Genomic DNA, 16787 nt, shown 5'->3' with positions numbered 1-16787 from the left:
CTTTCTTGTCTTTGTATTACCAGTTGAAGAGGTCAAAAATCGTTGGCGGAGCTGCCGTGACCAGTTCAGCAAAGAAATGAAAAATCGGGGCGGAGCGGGGCTGGTCCCCCCAAGAAAAGACCCTACCTCTTTCGGGAGCAGCTGATGTTCCTGCGCACCGTCATGGAGCTGCGTCCGTAAGTCCATTCTACACACTGTCCACAACATGTGAAGCTATACGCACTGTATGTAGAATTTTAATGTACTGTGAATGGTTGGAATTAATCAATGTGAAATGTCATAGTTGGCAAAAGCAACCATTCACATTGCTCCTTTCTTAACCAAAAGTAGCATATTTAAATGACAAGTGGAGTAAGATTGATGGTCTGGATACTTAGGTTACTGATGTAGCTGGGTTAACCCATATGCTCTAGGGCAGTGTTTCCCAACCAGTGTGCCTCCAGCTGTTGCAAAACTACAACTCCCAGCATGCCCGGACAGCCTTTGGCTGTGCGGGCATACTGGGAGGTGTAGTTTTGCAACAGCTGGAGGCACACTGGTTGGGAAACACTGCTCTAGGGGACATAAGATGTCTACTAAATGTGTAAAAAAGCGGAATGCGTTAGTTTTTCAAGTTGTTTTGGTTAAAGATAAGACGATGAGTATAGACATTCTATTTCAGAGTGTGTGGGTTATCCCTGCTATATCTATACTACCACAATTACCACATATGTCTTATATATGTTGGGCCAGTTAGTACTATGTGAAAAATGTAGTTTGTGTAGCTCATGACAGGAATATGTGCAAGGATTATTTTTAATCATCATGTATATGTATTTTATAAATTTTGTAGAACGGAGGACAACCTAGAGGAGGAAGGTGATCAGGGCCGATCCTAGGGTCACAGGCGCCTGGGTGCAGAAATATTTCTGGCGCCCCCACATGGGCGTGGTTATCTTACTAACTCCTCCCCTTTACAATGTAGTGGTAATAGAGTCTGAAGGGTCTATAAAAGCAGCTACACTATTTTTACAAAGCATTGAAGCTCTATTAACACTACTATCAACATAAGGTCATCTAGAGAAACCGTAGGTTTTTATTTATTTTTTCTTTCTCTTTAGGTGTTAAAACATAACTTTAATTAGATTGCTCTAACACCTAAATGGGAAAAATAAGAATTTTAAAAACCTGCTTTTTCTAGTCTAGATGACCTTATGTTAATAGTTAATAGTAGTGTTAATAGAGTCTCAAAGGTCTGTAAAAATAGTGTAGCTGCTTTTATAGACCATTGAGACTCTATTACCACTACCATAAACATAAGGTCATCTAGAGAAACAGCAGGTTTTTAAAATAATTTGGGGGATCTGTGGATGACACATTGTTATGGGAGATCTGTGGATAACACACACTGTTATGGGGGACATTATACAGGGGTAATATAACTGAGGGGTATCAGGTAAATTATACAGGGGGTAATATAACTAAGGGGTATCAGGGTACACTATACAGGGGTAATATAAGTTATATTACCCCTGTATAATAATGTCCCCTGATACCCCTTAGTTAGGCCCCAGAATTCAGAACACAGTGTTACCTGAAGTCTGGGGCCGGATGCGGCAGTGTGGGTCAAATTCTATATACCCCTTACCCTACCGAGAAACAGATATGTGCATGGGTAATATTATTACAGGAGAATGCCGCACCATACCTGTTACATCCAGTGACGTCTCCTGTGATGTACACTTTTCTCAACGTCTTCATCCAGAGATAAGACCGCCATGACACCTTCTTTCAGCCGCTTCTCGTCTCTGCAGAGTTTCACAGATTATTTTTTAGGTTCCTCACTTTACTCTCATCCTCTCCTTCCTGGGGTCTCAACAACTCATCCTGCTGCCCCCCAATACTGTGCTAGAGCCAGACAGGTAGTCCCCCATTCCTCATAATATTATTCCCCCTGTATATTATAATGGCCCCCTCTTCATCATTAATGTAATGGCCCCCACTTTATTATTAATATAATGGCCCCTCTTTAATAACAAAGAGGGGGCCATTACATTAATAATAAAGAGGGGGCATTACATTAATAATAAAGAGGGGGCCATTATATTAATAATAAAGAGGGGGACATTATATTAATAATAAATAGGGGGCCATTATATTAATAATAATGTATTGGCCCCCTCTTTGTTATTAATATAATGGCCCCCTCTTTATTAATATAATGACCCCCTCTTTGTTATTAATGTAGTGGCCCCCTCTTTATTAATATAATGGCCCCCTCTTTGTTATTAATGTAGTGGCCCCCTCTTTATTATTAATGTAATGACCCCCTCTTTATTAATAATATAATGTCCCCCTCGTTGTTAATATAATAGCCCCCTCTTTATTATTAATATAATGGTAGTCTCTCCAGTCTCCACTCTTATTAATACTATGATGTCCACTGACTGAGTACTGTCAGTGGTCCTCCTCTCGTGCCCCCAGTGCCTCTGCAATAAGGGTAGAACGTAGGGTACATAAAAAAATAATAATAATTAATACTTACCTCTCTCTCCTTCACAGCTTGTGGCATCCTGGTACAGGCGGTCATCATGCCTCACTCACTGTGCCTTCCCGCGCCGCGTCATCTCGCGAGATCCGACGCAGGAGGTCACAGTGAGGTACGTGACTAAGTCCTGCGTCGCACCTCAATTGAAGCCGCTCCCCCGGCCCCTCCTCCTCACTTCGCCTGCCCAGCTGCCCTGCACAGTGCGCGTCACACAGGGCCTCTCCTCTCGGCCTCCGCTCCGCCCCCTGTAAATTGTATCTTAGTTATTCAGCTGCGGCTGCGTTCTCCTGGCTTGAGGGGGCCCTGTGGGCCCCCCTGACTAAGGGGCCCGGTCGCAATTGCGACCGCTGCGACCCCTATAGCTACGCCACTGCGGGCATTATAAAATAAAATAAAAAGTCAAAAAAAAAAAAGTCCCGGCGGCTCGCTCGGCGCCTTTCGGGTGACAGCGCTGGGGTGCGGGGCACCCACTGCACCCCGTGTAGGATCGGCCCTGAAGGTGATGATTCGGCTCCACAACTGTTGAGCACTTGTGAGGAGGAGACGACAGCGGCCCAGCGGGAGACTCTTCCTGGACCCAGACCAGCACCTTCCGAGCCTCCTGGAGCATCAGGAGCTGAGTCCCCCCCCCCTCTGGCTCTACCCAGCAGGTCCAGACGACGGGCAAATCCTCCTGCCGACTCCAACATTAATGTCCAAGTTCTGGATTATTTATCTAGAGCCCGGCATGAGGATCATCATGATATGTTTGCCCTTAGTCTGGCCCATTATATGCGGCAGCTAGCTCCAGAAGGATTATTACGAACGAGAACTTCTCTCGAGATCGTTCTGGAGCTAGCAACTCCCCCAAACGATCCCTCTCTAATGCACGATACACTTGAAAATCTGCGCCGCCATGGGCAACTGTTTGTCCCCAACAACCCCACAGATTCACAGCCATTACAGGGCCAACAACAAATGCCCCCCCCCCCCCCAAGGGATCATTATGGCCCACCACAATGCCTCGGGCCTTCTTCCAAGGCCCAATATTCTAGGGCTCCTTCCCAGGCCCAATATTCAGGGGCCCTTTCCCAGGCCCAATATTCAGGGCCCCCTTCCCAGGCCCAATATTCAGGGCCCCCTTCCCAGGTCCAATATTCAGGGCCCCCTTCACAGGCCCAATATTCAGGGCCCCCTTCCTAGGCCCAATATTCAGGGCCCCCTTCACAGGCCCAATATTCAGGGCCCCCTTCACAGGGTGTAACGGTCGCGTACACACACACACAGGGGGGAGGGAAGTGACCACTGCGCTCCACCCTTACCCCTGGCCCTGCCTACTTGCCTCGCGAGTCCTAATGACAGGGGACAACTGGACGGCAATCCCTAACTTGGAATAAGTGCAGGGATGACAGACAGACAAACAACAGGACGTGAACGGACCAAGTCAATACCAGGAACACTACAAAGTACAAATGGAGCAAGCAGAGAATTGTCAGGAGAAGCCGGGGTCAAAAATAGCAGGAGAGACGTGAAGCACCAAAGGAGTCAGCAGAGGATCGTCAGGAGGAGGCCGGAGTCAGAATACCAGGAGAGCAGCAAAGTACACAAGGAGCAGGCAGAGGATCGTCAGGAATTCAGCAGGAGGTAAGTACGCCAGGAAAGACCAAATCACAGGTGGAACCTAAATTAACAGGCAACCTGTGACCAGCAGGCTGCCTGTATTTATAGTGGGGAGTGAGGGTCATGACCGACAGACCAACCAGTCGAGCACCGAGTGATCAGCTCGGCGCTCAAGGCAGACTTAGGAGCAGGGAGCCACCCAGCTAGTAAAGCCGCCCTGGGAACGAGGTCAAACACAGATCCCGCTCCCGAAGCTAAGCAGCAGGTCTGCGGCTAATGGGGGACCGAGTGCACCTTCGGAACCCCGTTAGAGTACCCCCCCTTTTACGAGGGGCCACCGGACCCAAGACTTCAGGCGATGGCCTTTCAGGGTGTTCTAAATGAAATTTTCGAACAAGTCTAGGAGCATGAACCTCCCTGGCAGGTACCCAAGATCTCTCTTCAGGTCCATACCCCTTCCAGTGAATCAGGTACTGCAAGGAATTACGCACCTTCCTGACATCCACTATTTTAGACACCACATACTCGACAGCATCATTAACAAGAACCGGCAGAGGCGAGGCTATCGATGGTACTACCGGTTCAAAATATTTTTTAAGTAGAGATTTATGGAACACATTATGAATGTGGAATGACTCGGGCAGCTCCAACCTAAATGATACCGGGTTAATCACCTCCGTGATCTTATATGGTCCAATAAAACGAGGAGCAAACTTTTTAGAATCTACCTTAAGAGAGAGATTCTTGGAGGACAACCATACCTTATCCCCAACCTGAAAATTCACCCCCCTTGAACGTCTCCTATCGGCCTTGAGTTTCTGAGAACTTTGAGCCTTTTCTAAGTTCGATTGAACCCGGGCCCAAACTGTGCACAGTTCAGAGGAGAACCTATCCGCCTCAGAGGAAGAGACGGATGACCCAGAATGAAAACGGGGATGGAAACCATGGTTACAAAAGAAAGGTGAAACCCCAGCAGAAGAATTGACACGGTTATTCAAAGCAAGTTCAGCCAATGGAAGAAATTTCACCCATAATTGCTGGTCATCAGCAACATACAACCTCAAGAATTGTTCCACAGACTGATTAAGGCGTTCAGTCTGCCCATTACTCTCAGGGTGGTAGGCAGAGGAAAAAGACAATGAAATTTTACATTTTTGACAGAAAGCCCTCCAGAATTTGGACACAAACTGCACACCCCTGTCAGAAACAATATTTTCCGGGATACCATGCAATCGAACAATTTCTTTCACAAAAATAGACGCCAGGGTTTTGGCATTCGGGAGTTTAGACAGGGGAATGAAATGGACCATCTTGCTAAACCTATCGACCACTACCCAAACTACAGTCTTACCCTCCGCCGGCGGTAGGTCAGTTATAAAGTCCATCGAGATATGGGACCAGGGTCTACTGGGAATGGGTAGGGGTCGTAGGTTACCAGCAGGGCGAGTCCTAGGTGTCTTGGACCTGGCACAAACCTCACAGGCTGACACGTAGGACTTGACATCCCTAGTTAGAGTGGGCCACCAATAAGATCTAGAAACCAGATCCTTAGTGCCCTCAACACCCGGATGTCTACAAAAGGCAGAATCGTGACACTCACCCAACAGCTGGAGACGAAATTGTACGGGAACAAACAACTTATCTGTTGTGGTGGATACCGGTGCCAGATGTTGTTCAGACCTAATGCGAGCCGAGATATCCTGGGTAAGAGCTGCTAAGAAGATTTTTGCTGGTAGGATGGATTCAGGTGGTACCTCAGTAGGTTGAAAAGCCTGGAGGCTCCGAGATAATGCGTCCGCCTTCACATTTTTACTTCCCGGCCTGAACGTAATGGAAAAATCAAAACGAGTAAAAAACAGAGCCCATCTGGCTTGACGGGGATTCAACCTCTTAGCAGACTTGAGAAACATAAGGTTTTTATGGTCAGTGACAACAGTTACACAATGCCTTGCCCCCTCCAGAAAATGCCTCCACTCCTCAAATGCCCATTTAATGGCCAGCAGCTCCCTATTCCCTATGTCGTAGTTTCTCTCCGTGGGAGAGAATTTCCTGGAGAAGAAGGCACATGGTCTCAGGTTAGTGAGGCTAGCAGGACCTTGTGAAAGGACTGCTCCTGCGCCGTCCTCGGACGCATCCACCTCCACAATAAAAGGTTTCTCCTGATCAGGCTGGATCAGAATGGGAGCGCTACTGAATGCCTTTTTTAATTTTTCAAATTAAGAAATGGCCTCAGTAGACCAATTCTCCAAATCCGCCCCTTTCTTAGTAAGGTCGGTCAACGGTTTAGCAATTACGGAAAAATTCATAAAAAATTTACGATAGTAATTGGTGAAACCTAAGAACCGTTGTAAGGCCTTTATGATGAAGGTCTTACCCATTCCTTAATTGCTAGTACCTTACCAGGATCCATCTTGAAGGCGTGAGGAGTCAGAACATGCCCTAGAAACAGAATCTCCTGTACACCAAAGACACATTTCTCTTGCTTAGCGGATAGCTGATTCTCCCTCAACACCTCTAATACTTGTTTAACATGAGACACATGGGATTCGAAGTCAGGAGAGAATATCAAAATGTCGTCAAGATAGACAATAACAAATTTACCTAAGAACTCCCTAAGAATGTCATTCATGAAGTTTTGGAACACAGCTGGGGCATTGCTGAGTCCAAAAGGCATCACCTGATATTCAAAGTGTCCTGCCGGAGTATTGAACGCCGTCTTCCATTCGTCTCCCTCCTTGATTCGGATTAGATTGTATGCCCCTTTCAGGTCAATTTTGGAAAACCAGGTTGCCCCCAGAACCTGGTTAAATAATTCCGGAATCAATGGGAGGGAGTATCTATTCTGGACAGTGATTTTATTTAATCTCCGGTAATCGATACATGGCCTAAGACCACATCTTTTTTCTTAACAAAGAAAAACCCCGCCCCCATAGGAGAGACAGAAGGTCTAATATGCCCTTTACCAAGGCTCTCCTTAATATAATCTTCCATGGCCTTGCGTTCGGGCATAGAAAGATTATAAATTCGTCCCTTAGGAAACTTGGCCCCCTCTACTAGCTCTATGGTACAATCATAAGGTCTATGGGGTGGTAGAACCTCCGGTGTTGGTGATGAGAATACATCATAATATTCCCTAACAACAGTGGGTAAAGTATCAGACTTTACTGAGACCCCAGCCTGTACCACGGACAAGCACTAGTCACACTTAGGCCCCCATCTCACCAACTCCCCATTGAATCAATCTATAGTGGGGTTATGTAGTCGGAGCCAAGGAAACCCTAGTACCACCTCAGCCGGTAGGTTTTCCAGGACTAAAAGCGAACATCTCTCTGAGTGGCACACACCCACGGTAAGAGAAATCTCTGAGGTACATAAGCTCACCGTACCACCAATAAGAGGAGTAGCATCAATAGCCATGACATGGATAGGAGTTGGTAAGGCAAACATAGGAATACCCCATCTTACAGCATACTCAGAGTCAATAAAGCTAGCCACTGAGCCAGAATCAATAAAGGCCTTACCCGGCCATTTATCTACTCCCAGAGAAATCGTAATGGGTACCGAAAGCTTACATTTAGAAAATTCAGGGTGTACCTGGTCTTTAGGTTGCCTTGCCTTAGGAGACTTGACAGAGAGGACCTTCTTAGGACACTGTGATCCAATGGTCAGGATCTCCACAGTAAAAGCATTCTCCACGTCTGCGGCGAAGATTCCCTCGGGTCATGCCAACCTTCATGGGTTCCTCGGTGGAGACCTCAGCATTGTCTCTGGGATAGGCCTCTGGCTGGACCATCATCTGGGAAGAGGACTGTTGTTCCTGTCGTCTCTCTCTAACCCGCCGGTCAAGTCGGACAACAAGAGTCATCATCTCCTCTAAGGTCTCTGGAAGTTGATAACTGACCAGAAGATCCTTTAATTTATCAGACAGACCTGACCTGAACTGACTCTTCAGGGCTGGTTCGTTCCATCCTTAGGGGACACACCACCTTCTAAATTGGGTGCAATAATCCTCCGCTGGTAGATTGCCCTGAACCAGTGCCTTTAGAGCCGTCTCGGCTACTAGAGCCCTGTCTGGTTCATCATAGAGGATACCCAGGGCCTGAAAGAACCCCTCCACAGAAGATAAACAACTGGCGCCAGCAGGTAAAGAGAATGCCCAGTCCTGGGGATCACCCTGTTATCGGGAAATGATAATGCCCACGCGTTGACTCTCGGGGCCAGAGGACACGGGCGCAAACGGAAGTAAAGTTTGCAATTCTCCTTAAAAGAGAGAAACTTCTTCCGGTCTCCAGAAAAGGGTTCTGGGAGTTTAATCTGGGGCTCAAAATGTGGACTGGAGACCTGAGGAGTGGAAGAACCTTGCCCTAACTCAAAAGAACTGAGTTTTTCCCCTAACTCTTGCACCATCTGCGTAAGATTAGAGACATGGTCAGTCAGGGTCACCAGAGGATTCATTATACAGTGGTTATTGGGCCTGTTAATCTGTAATGGTCGCGTACACACACACACAGGGGGGAGGGAAGTGACCACCGCGCTCCACCCTTACCCCTGGCCCTGCCTACTTGCCTCGCGAGTCCTAATGACAGGGGACAACTGGACGGCAATCCCTAACTTGGAATAAGTGCAGGGATGACAGACAGACAAACAACAGGACGTGAACGGACCGAGTCAATACCAGGAACGCTACAAAGTACAAATGGAGCAAGCAGAGAATTGTCAGGAGAAGCCGGGGTCATAATTACCAGGAGAGACGTGAAGTACCAAAGGAGTCAGCAGAGGATCATCAGGAGGAGGCCGGGGTCAGAATACCAGGAGAGCAGCAAAGTACACAAGGAGCAGGCAGAGGATCGTCAGGAATTCAGCAGGAGGTAAGTACGCCAGGAAAGACCAAATCACAGGTGGAACCTAAATTAACAGGCAACCTGTGACCAGCAGGCTGCCTGTATTTATAGTGGGGAGTGAGGGTCATGTGACGTGGCCAGCGTCACATGACCGACAGACCAACCAGTCGAGCACTGAGTGATCAGCTCGGCGCTCAAGGCAGACTTAGAAGCAGGGAGCCACCCAGCTAGTAAAGCCGCCCTGGGAACGAGGTCAAACACAGATCCCGCTCCCGAAGCTAAGCAGCAGGTCTGCGGCTAATGGGGGACCGAGTGCACCTTCGGAACCCCGTTACACAGGGCCAATATTCTGGAACCTCTTCACAGGGCCAATATTCTGGAGCCTCTTCACAGGGCCAATATTCAGGGACTCCTTATGAGGGACAAGCAACTAACAAAGCTGGCCCCTCCCAATACTCAGCCCCTCCTTATCAGGGACCTTCAACGCCATCAAGGCAGTATGTAAATTTATAGCTATATGTTTATAAAAATAATTTTCTTTAAAAATAACAGAGTATATATTTTTAAATTGTGTGCAATAAAACACATTTTGTTTTTTACGTTTCTAATGTTGCAGATTTTATTTTATTGCGCATACACATACACATAACACAATATTTAGATATAAATTTTTTGTCCCTAACTAAAAAATGAAGATGCTAACTAAAGAATAACCATCCCGGTTCATACAAAAATTGAAAAAAACAAACATCCATTAGGATCGGCTACTGGTAATAAGGTAATGATCCGATAGGGGACATAAAATAATCGGAGAATAAATCCCTCACTCTCAGTCCAGCATATCCAGATCGTCCAAGTCGTAACGCCTCTCCTCCTGATGGTGGACTGTAAACTTGTGCGTCTTCATCAGGTGTGGCCTCATAGATGCGTATATAGTTGTGCAGCACTACACACACCTTGATGACCACATTGACATTTTGTGGCGCAAGCTGGATGGCCGACTGGAAAACCCGCCATTTATTTGAGAAAATCCTGAAGGCACACTCCACATACCTTATGGCTCTACTTAAACGAAAATTTAAATTCCGCCTCTTGCCATCCAAACCTCGTCGAGGGAAAGGACGCATAAGGTGGCTTGAAAGGGCAAATCCCCTACAACTACATAAGGCGCTGGTGGCCCAGTAGAGCCAGGAAGGTTGGCTGGCTGTGGTACGTCCAGTTGGTCGAACTGAAGCCACCGACCCATTCTGGAAGTCCTGACGATGCGAGCATCTGCAGAACTTCCATAGGACCCAATATCTACAATTATAAACCTGTAGTTTGTTTCAGCCAAGGCCAACAAAACTACAGACAAAAACTGCTTATAATTATAGTATTGGGACCCTGAGTTTGGTGGCTTCTTAACCCGTATGTGCTTCCCGTCAAGGGCACCAATATAATTTGGGAATTGAGCCCTCTCAAGGAAGCCCTGGGATATATCTAGCCACTGCTGCCTGGTTGGATGCGGCAGCACTGAAGCCTTCAATGTCGACCAAATGGCGGAACATGTAGCCCGTACCACGCCAGCAATTGTGGATGTCCCCATGCGAAAATCAAAATGGAAAGCCGAAAAAGAAGTTCCAGTCGCCAGATATCTAAAAAAGCAAAATAAACATTATTAATACTCTGTATAGCATTGATTTACAAATCAAGTACATTACTTGACCTTCTTTAATGACAATGTGTATGTAAAGTATACATGAACCTAGCATATAATGGTACATTTGAAAGCCATAATTTAGATAGATTTAAAATCAGATAAAGGCCAAACATTTAGTTGAAAATAGTTTGAGATAATTAACTTGTGGTCAGGACCTAAACGAGTGGAAGATGCCCAACCACCACCCCCCTACCTAATTGGCCTGAGGTGTGCCTTGGCCTCACTAGGTCGGTATGCCTGAAAAAGGGGGCATACCCTGAATGTGATGGTTGAATGACTGAATGAAGAATGGGAATGGGTGGGCAGGGGACGTCCGAATGCCGACGTGCTGCCTGGGAGAGCCAGACTGCTTAAGACAGGTACCGGCCCCTCCCACAAATCCAGGCTAGCCTGCGGCCAGCCCTAACACTTGTGGTCAGGACCTAAACGAGTGGAAGATGCCCAACCACCACCCCCCTACCTAATTGGCCTGAGGTGTGCCTTGGCCTCACTAGGTCGGTATGCCTGAAAAAGGGGGCAAAACCCACCAGTGAGGGAAGGATTGGCCTGAGGTGCTACTCTGCCAATGTACTGAATGCTTGGACCAGCTCCGCTTGTGGCTCCGGGATATACCGTACAAAGCACCCCGAGCGCCAGCGCCCCAAGTGTTTAATGATATGCACAGGGACTCCATGCTTGGAGGCTGCGGATGCCGCACCGATGCGGAAAGAATTCCCCGAGAATTGAGCCGGATTCAATCCTACACTGGTCAACAGGATGCGAATATGTTTGATGAACTGGCTGGACGTCAGTGGACCAACAGGGAATGGAAGTAATGGGTCAGTGGGGCTGTGAAGACTAAGGGCCAGCAAGAGGTTGTCCAAGACTGTCACTGGACACCATGCGTTTGTGGTCTGGAAGAACTTAACTACATGGCCGGGACCTACCTGCCTTGTTTTGTTGTGAGGCAACTGCGAATGAGTTACTGCCCATCCTGACTAAATCTCCCTTGCGGAGAGCCACCGCCCCTTGTCTGGCCTGTGTCACTTCACCTGGTCTTAAAAACCCGTAAAACGCCAAGTACATCGCCGCCTTGATCACCAGGCTGGGAAGGACTCCGAATGGTGACAATGTGAGAACTTCCGACAGGCTACGAAATGTGTCCCCCTTAATAGGTCGACGGACCGACTTGACCGTGACCTGGCTTTTTTGAATGCCTCTGAGGATGGCCTTGATCGGGTGAGCTGAAAATATAGAGGGTCTGTCTGGCTCTTGAAGTGCCAAAAAATGCTGCACCCCAGCCAAATATAGCCTAATGGTGTTGTAGGATAAAGCCAATACCGAATGACAATAAGACACGAAAGCCACCATATACTTGACCTGACCTGTGTCACCTCTAGGATATGCCAACTTAAAGTTCGAAAAAAAAACACCCACGCTCGGCGGTACGACCGCAATGTACTGGCCGACAAAGACTTGGTAATGAGTGAACTGGCGACCACCATCAGAGAGTCTAATCCAAGACCAGCAGCCGCCAGTCCGGTACCGGGGTGCCCACTGAGTCTGCTTCTGGGTTCTGTAAGAAAAAGCGAGAAAAATCAAAACGAGATAAAGCATCAGCTGCAACGTTGCTGACCCCGTCCAAAAACAGGGCATGAAAATGAAACCCCTGTTCCAGAGCTATCCAGGTCAATCTACGCATGAAAGACATGATGAGTAACGATTTAGATCTGCCCTTGTTAATGATCTCTGCGGTCGCCATGTTGTCAGTGTGGAAAACCACCGTGTGACCCGACCACCTATGCCCCCAGACTATAGCAGCTGCTACGATAGGATAGATCTCGAACAATGCCGACATCTGAGAAAATCCCGGCAACTGTAGCACGTGTGTGGGCCATGAGCCGGCGAACCAATGTGAGCAAAATATGGCCGCGAAACCTACCGAGGCAGCCGCGTCTGAAAATACGTGTGGAGAATCAGAAGTGGCCCTCGGAATAAACATGGAAATGCCGTTCCACCCACTGAGAAATCTGTCCCACGTGAACAGATCTGCTCGGGCGTTCGCATTAAGATGCACTGATGCGTCCAAATCACTGGTCTGTTGTAATAAGACTAGCAATCTTGAAATGAATGATCTACCCTGAGGAATGATCCTCATGGCAAAGTATAACATGCCCAACAGAGACTGCAATTCTCTCTTGGTGCAAACCTGAGACATGAGCAAGGAACGGACACCTGATTTGATTCTGTCGAGTTTGTCTTGTGGCAGACTGGCTGACATGGCACGTGAATCCAGAGAGATCCCCAAGAACGTGACAACCTGCGCAGGCCCTTCTGTTTTGTGTTCGGCCACTGGAATGTTTAACTCCTTGAAGACCTGCAAGAGAACCTGCAAGTCAACAGGTGCCTATGAGGGTTCTTCGATCAACAGAAAATCATCCAGGTAGTGAATGACATTCTGGCAATCCTGTTCCAACAAAATCCATTCCAGTGCCTGCGCTAACCTGTCAAACAGACTGGGGCTGCTCTAGGAACCAAACGTCAACTTGGTGGCGAAATAGTACGCATCTCTCCATTTGATGCCATGCCACTGCCAGAGAGATGGGCTAATGGGCAGCAGTTTGAACGCATCAGAGACATCTGCTTTGGACAGCCAAGCCCCCATGCCTGTCTGAAGAATGACCTGGATAGCCTGGTCTACGGAAGTATACTTCAAGGAAATTCCTCGGACGAAATCAACGAGTTGAGACTAGGAACGTGGGAAAAATGTGGAGCAGACAAATCATAAATCAAACGAAATTTATTGGAATATTTTCCCTGCACCACCCCCACCGGGCTCACCCTCCAAGTGCAGAAAGGAGGGGACTGGAAAGGACAATGATGAAACCCTTGTCCAGCTCAACTGCCAAGAGTGAATCCACCAGACCAGCATGTTTAGAAGCCAACTGCAAGTTGGGGCATTCATGAGTCTGCTGGGGCAAGGTGATGAGCCCAGTGTGAAACCCCCGTGAAAACCCTTCCACCAGGAATGTACGGAACGGCTGAACCGGATGAAGCCGCCGCAGCAGCTGGTCTAGTGCCTCCACATTCACCCGGCTCAGTCACGCCGGCTTCAATGTGCAGACCGTGACCGGATGTGCCCTAAAACATGTGGCACAGACATGCAGGAGCCTGCACTGGCTGAAGTTGCAGATGGCGTAGACCACTGCAAACAACACAACAAACACCACAAACCAAAAACAACAACAAAAAAAAAACGAAAAAAGAAAAGAAAAGAGAAAAAAAAAAACTGTTAACCCTACGACCTGCTGCCTGTAAGCTGACAAACAAGATGACGGAATCTAAGCCCCTCCCCTTCCCCCCCCAGCAGCGTGAAACGATTGAACGAAAAGCCTTCGAGGCTGACAGGGAGTATGATAGTCGTTTCCACTGACGTATAAAGCGAGCCCGAGTTTGTGTGAATCTGTGACGTGGCAGATTAATTAAAAACGAATACTGCGGGCTAAAGAACCTACAGACGTGGTAGGTGATGTATGTAAGTATAGGATTTGTGGAAAACAGACCGTATGACGTATGACACTAGTCTACGAGATGAAACGGGGTGTGTATGTCGTGCGAGCGTGTAGCTGTATTGGCGGATGTACCTATGCTAGAGGTGTATGGATGAAGCTTGGTGGATAAATTTTTATTTATTTTTTTTATCCCAAAAAATTCTTCTTCTTTTTTTCTTTAGTTGAACAACCCACTCATTTTTTTTTTTTTTTACTTTATTTAACAATCCACTTGTACCCTTTTTTTTTTTTTTGTCAAACTGCCTGATGTGCGAACTATGTGTCTAAGGCATGTATGTAGTGTATGTGATGAGTGTCAAACATGTGCACAAGCAGCAACCTTGTAAGTAATCAACTCAGTAATGGCACCAGGACCCAGCTGCCAGAGTTTAACCTGCTGAGCCCAGATGACTCGCAGCCCCTGTATGAACTTAGATACAGGTTATGCTGAGACAGGCAATGAGCTCCAACTATGTGACAATGCTGCCCATTGGTGCCAAAACTTGAATTGCATGTGCCTGAACGCAGTGAGGAGAAGCGATCCTCCGGCACACTTCCCCCTCTCTACACACCCTCCTACCCTCCTCCACGTTGCCACGCTCCCCAAACAAACCAGTTATCTTGGAAAACGACCTGAACAGCTTGCAGACTGAAGGGAAAGGTACACCCGGCTTCTCTGAGATCCGACTCGTGCAGGACGCTTGCTGATGACGTCACACCCGGAAGTAGCAGACGTCCGAATGCCGACGTGCTGCCTGGGAGAGCCAGACTGCTTAAGACAGGTACCGGCCCCTCCCACAAATCCAGGCTAGCCTGCGGCCAGCCTTAACACATGTACACACAGGTGGAAGTGTCCTCATCATTACAAGCTGCATTTGAATACTTAATCCCTGTGGAACAGGATTCTGGTGTGAATATTTTAAGCACCCATACTTTAGGAATACAAATAAAACTTTTAAAATACATGTCTAACGTTTTACCATACTTATGCTGTAAAAAATAACAATTAAACATGCCTTTGGCCAAACTACCATGTATTTGAAAACAGTGGGTCCTATAAGTATTATATAGAATTTTTTTTGACTCACCTCAATGTAATAATAAGACGTTCCTCTGGGGATACACTCCTCCGCATATTGGTGTCCTGGAAAGTTAAGGTAGGCCTCAACTCCCCCAACAGCAGATCAAATGTTGACACCGACATGCGGCAATAACTGAAAAACTTTTGAGGGTGCGCCCGTAGTTCAGAGTACAATCCTACAAATACACCTTTGCTGGCCCGCTGCGAAACGATAGGATGTACCCACATACGCTTCCGCCGCGGTTCATCCTCTATCATTTCGGGCTGATCTCCAAAACAGCGGGAGAGCAGCCAGTGCAGGAAGACATGGTCAGTGGATGAAATGGAGAAAGTGGACATCCTGTCAAGGAAAATCTACTATCAAATACACACACACCAACGACACGACAAACAACCATCCACAAAATGGAGCTGCCCATGAATAAAATGCGTGATGGGGGTTTATATATTAGTTTGCTGTCACAGGTGAATGTAGTGGAGGCATCAGTTTTTTTTCACGCGCGGGAAAAAAGCTTGTCACACGCGTGGGAAAAACGCACGAACGCGACGCAATCGCATACAAAATAAACACCAATCGCAAGCAAAATCGCATGATTTTCCCTGAACGCACCCTTAAAGCATCCAGACAAAAAACATGACGCCCGTGTTAAAGAGGCCTTAAGCAAACAACAACCATAACCAGTGAAACGAGGAACAACAAAACCATTATTAAAACCATTACATAACTACACAGCTTCTGACGGTTTGGTTACAGATTTAACTAATGAAGCATACTCAGCAGCCTTACTAGACTCAACGCTTTTTCCCAACGTGTCCTTTGTGGATGGGGGGCAAGGGATGCTAGCTTTCTTGAAGTACCTGAACAAAATGAACATTCGTGCCAATATTTGCATGTAGAAGGCCATCAACACTGAGTGTCATTAAAAGCAAAACAAGTACCCTTCCTCAACATACTTGCACCTGGAGAAGCAGAAGACATAGAAGCTTGCAGCGAGCACTGAGGCAATATGAGATTAAGCCAAAGTCCAACATCCTTCAAACCCCAGCACAAAGAAGGGTACATGGCTAATTTCTGACGAAAACCTTCATCATAATAAAACCACCCAAGACCAGGAAAATTCTTATTACCCTCCAGGACAATGAATGTCCAGGACAATGTCCAGGTGTTTAAATAAACCTGTATAAAATTCCGCATGAGGTTCACCTAATACACTAGCAATGTTGCAAAGGGCTTGAAGCCAATTATAAAAGTATCTCTGAATGGGACGACGACGGCCCTCGTCCAATTTATCCTCCTTTTTATCCAGCTTCTGAACAAAATCCTTAGAAGGAGGCAAAAGGGACAACTAATTAACAAATTCATTATTACAATTTTTTTTTCACAGAAGCGGATAAATGGAAAGCTAAAGGAAAAACAGCACAAATCATAGCTTCTTTATAACACAACTCTGGTACACCTTTTGCCCTGGCCAGCAAAAGCAACCAGGGAGGGGGTGAACTAACCCCCGCA

At 47.0% G+C, this 16787-nt stretch overlaps 1 protein-coding gene and 1 long non-coding RNA gene across 2 annotated transcripts in view; both read left to right on the top strand.

Moving 5' to 3' along the window:
• LOC120999334 (zinc finger protein 436-like) overlaps positions 1-16787 on the top strand; it is a 580871-nt gene that overhangs the window by 296690 nt on the left and 267394 nt on the right. The window lies entirely within an intron of this gene.
• On the top strand, positions 148-3126 carry LOC120999584. The gene is made up of 3 exons (XR_005778572.1): positions 148-176; positions 833-858; positions 3027-3126. It is a non-coding gene; the product is annotated as an uncharacterized LOC120999584 (long non-coding RNA).

The sequence above is a fragment of the Bufo bufo genome, chromosome 4 (genome assembly GCF_905171765.1).
Source record: "Bufo bufo chromosome 4, aBufBuf1.1, whole genome shotgun sequence".
NCBI classification, from domain to species: domain Eukaryota; kingdom Metazoa; phylum Chordata; class Amphibia; order Anura; family Bufonidae; genus Bufo; species Bufo bufo.
This window is presented reverse-complemented; position numbering and strand designations above follow the sequence as displayed.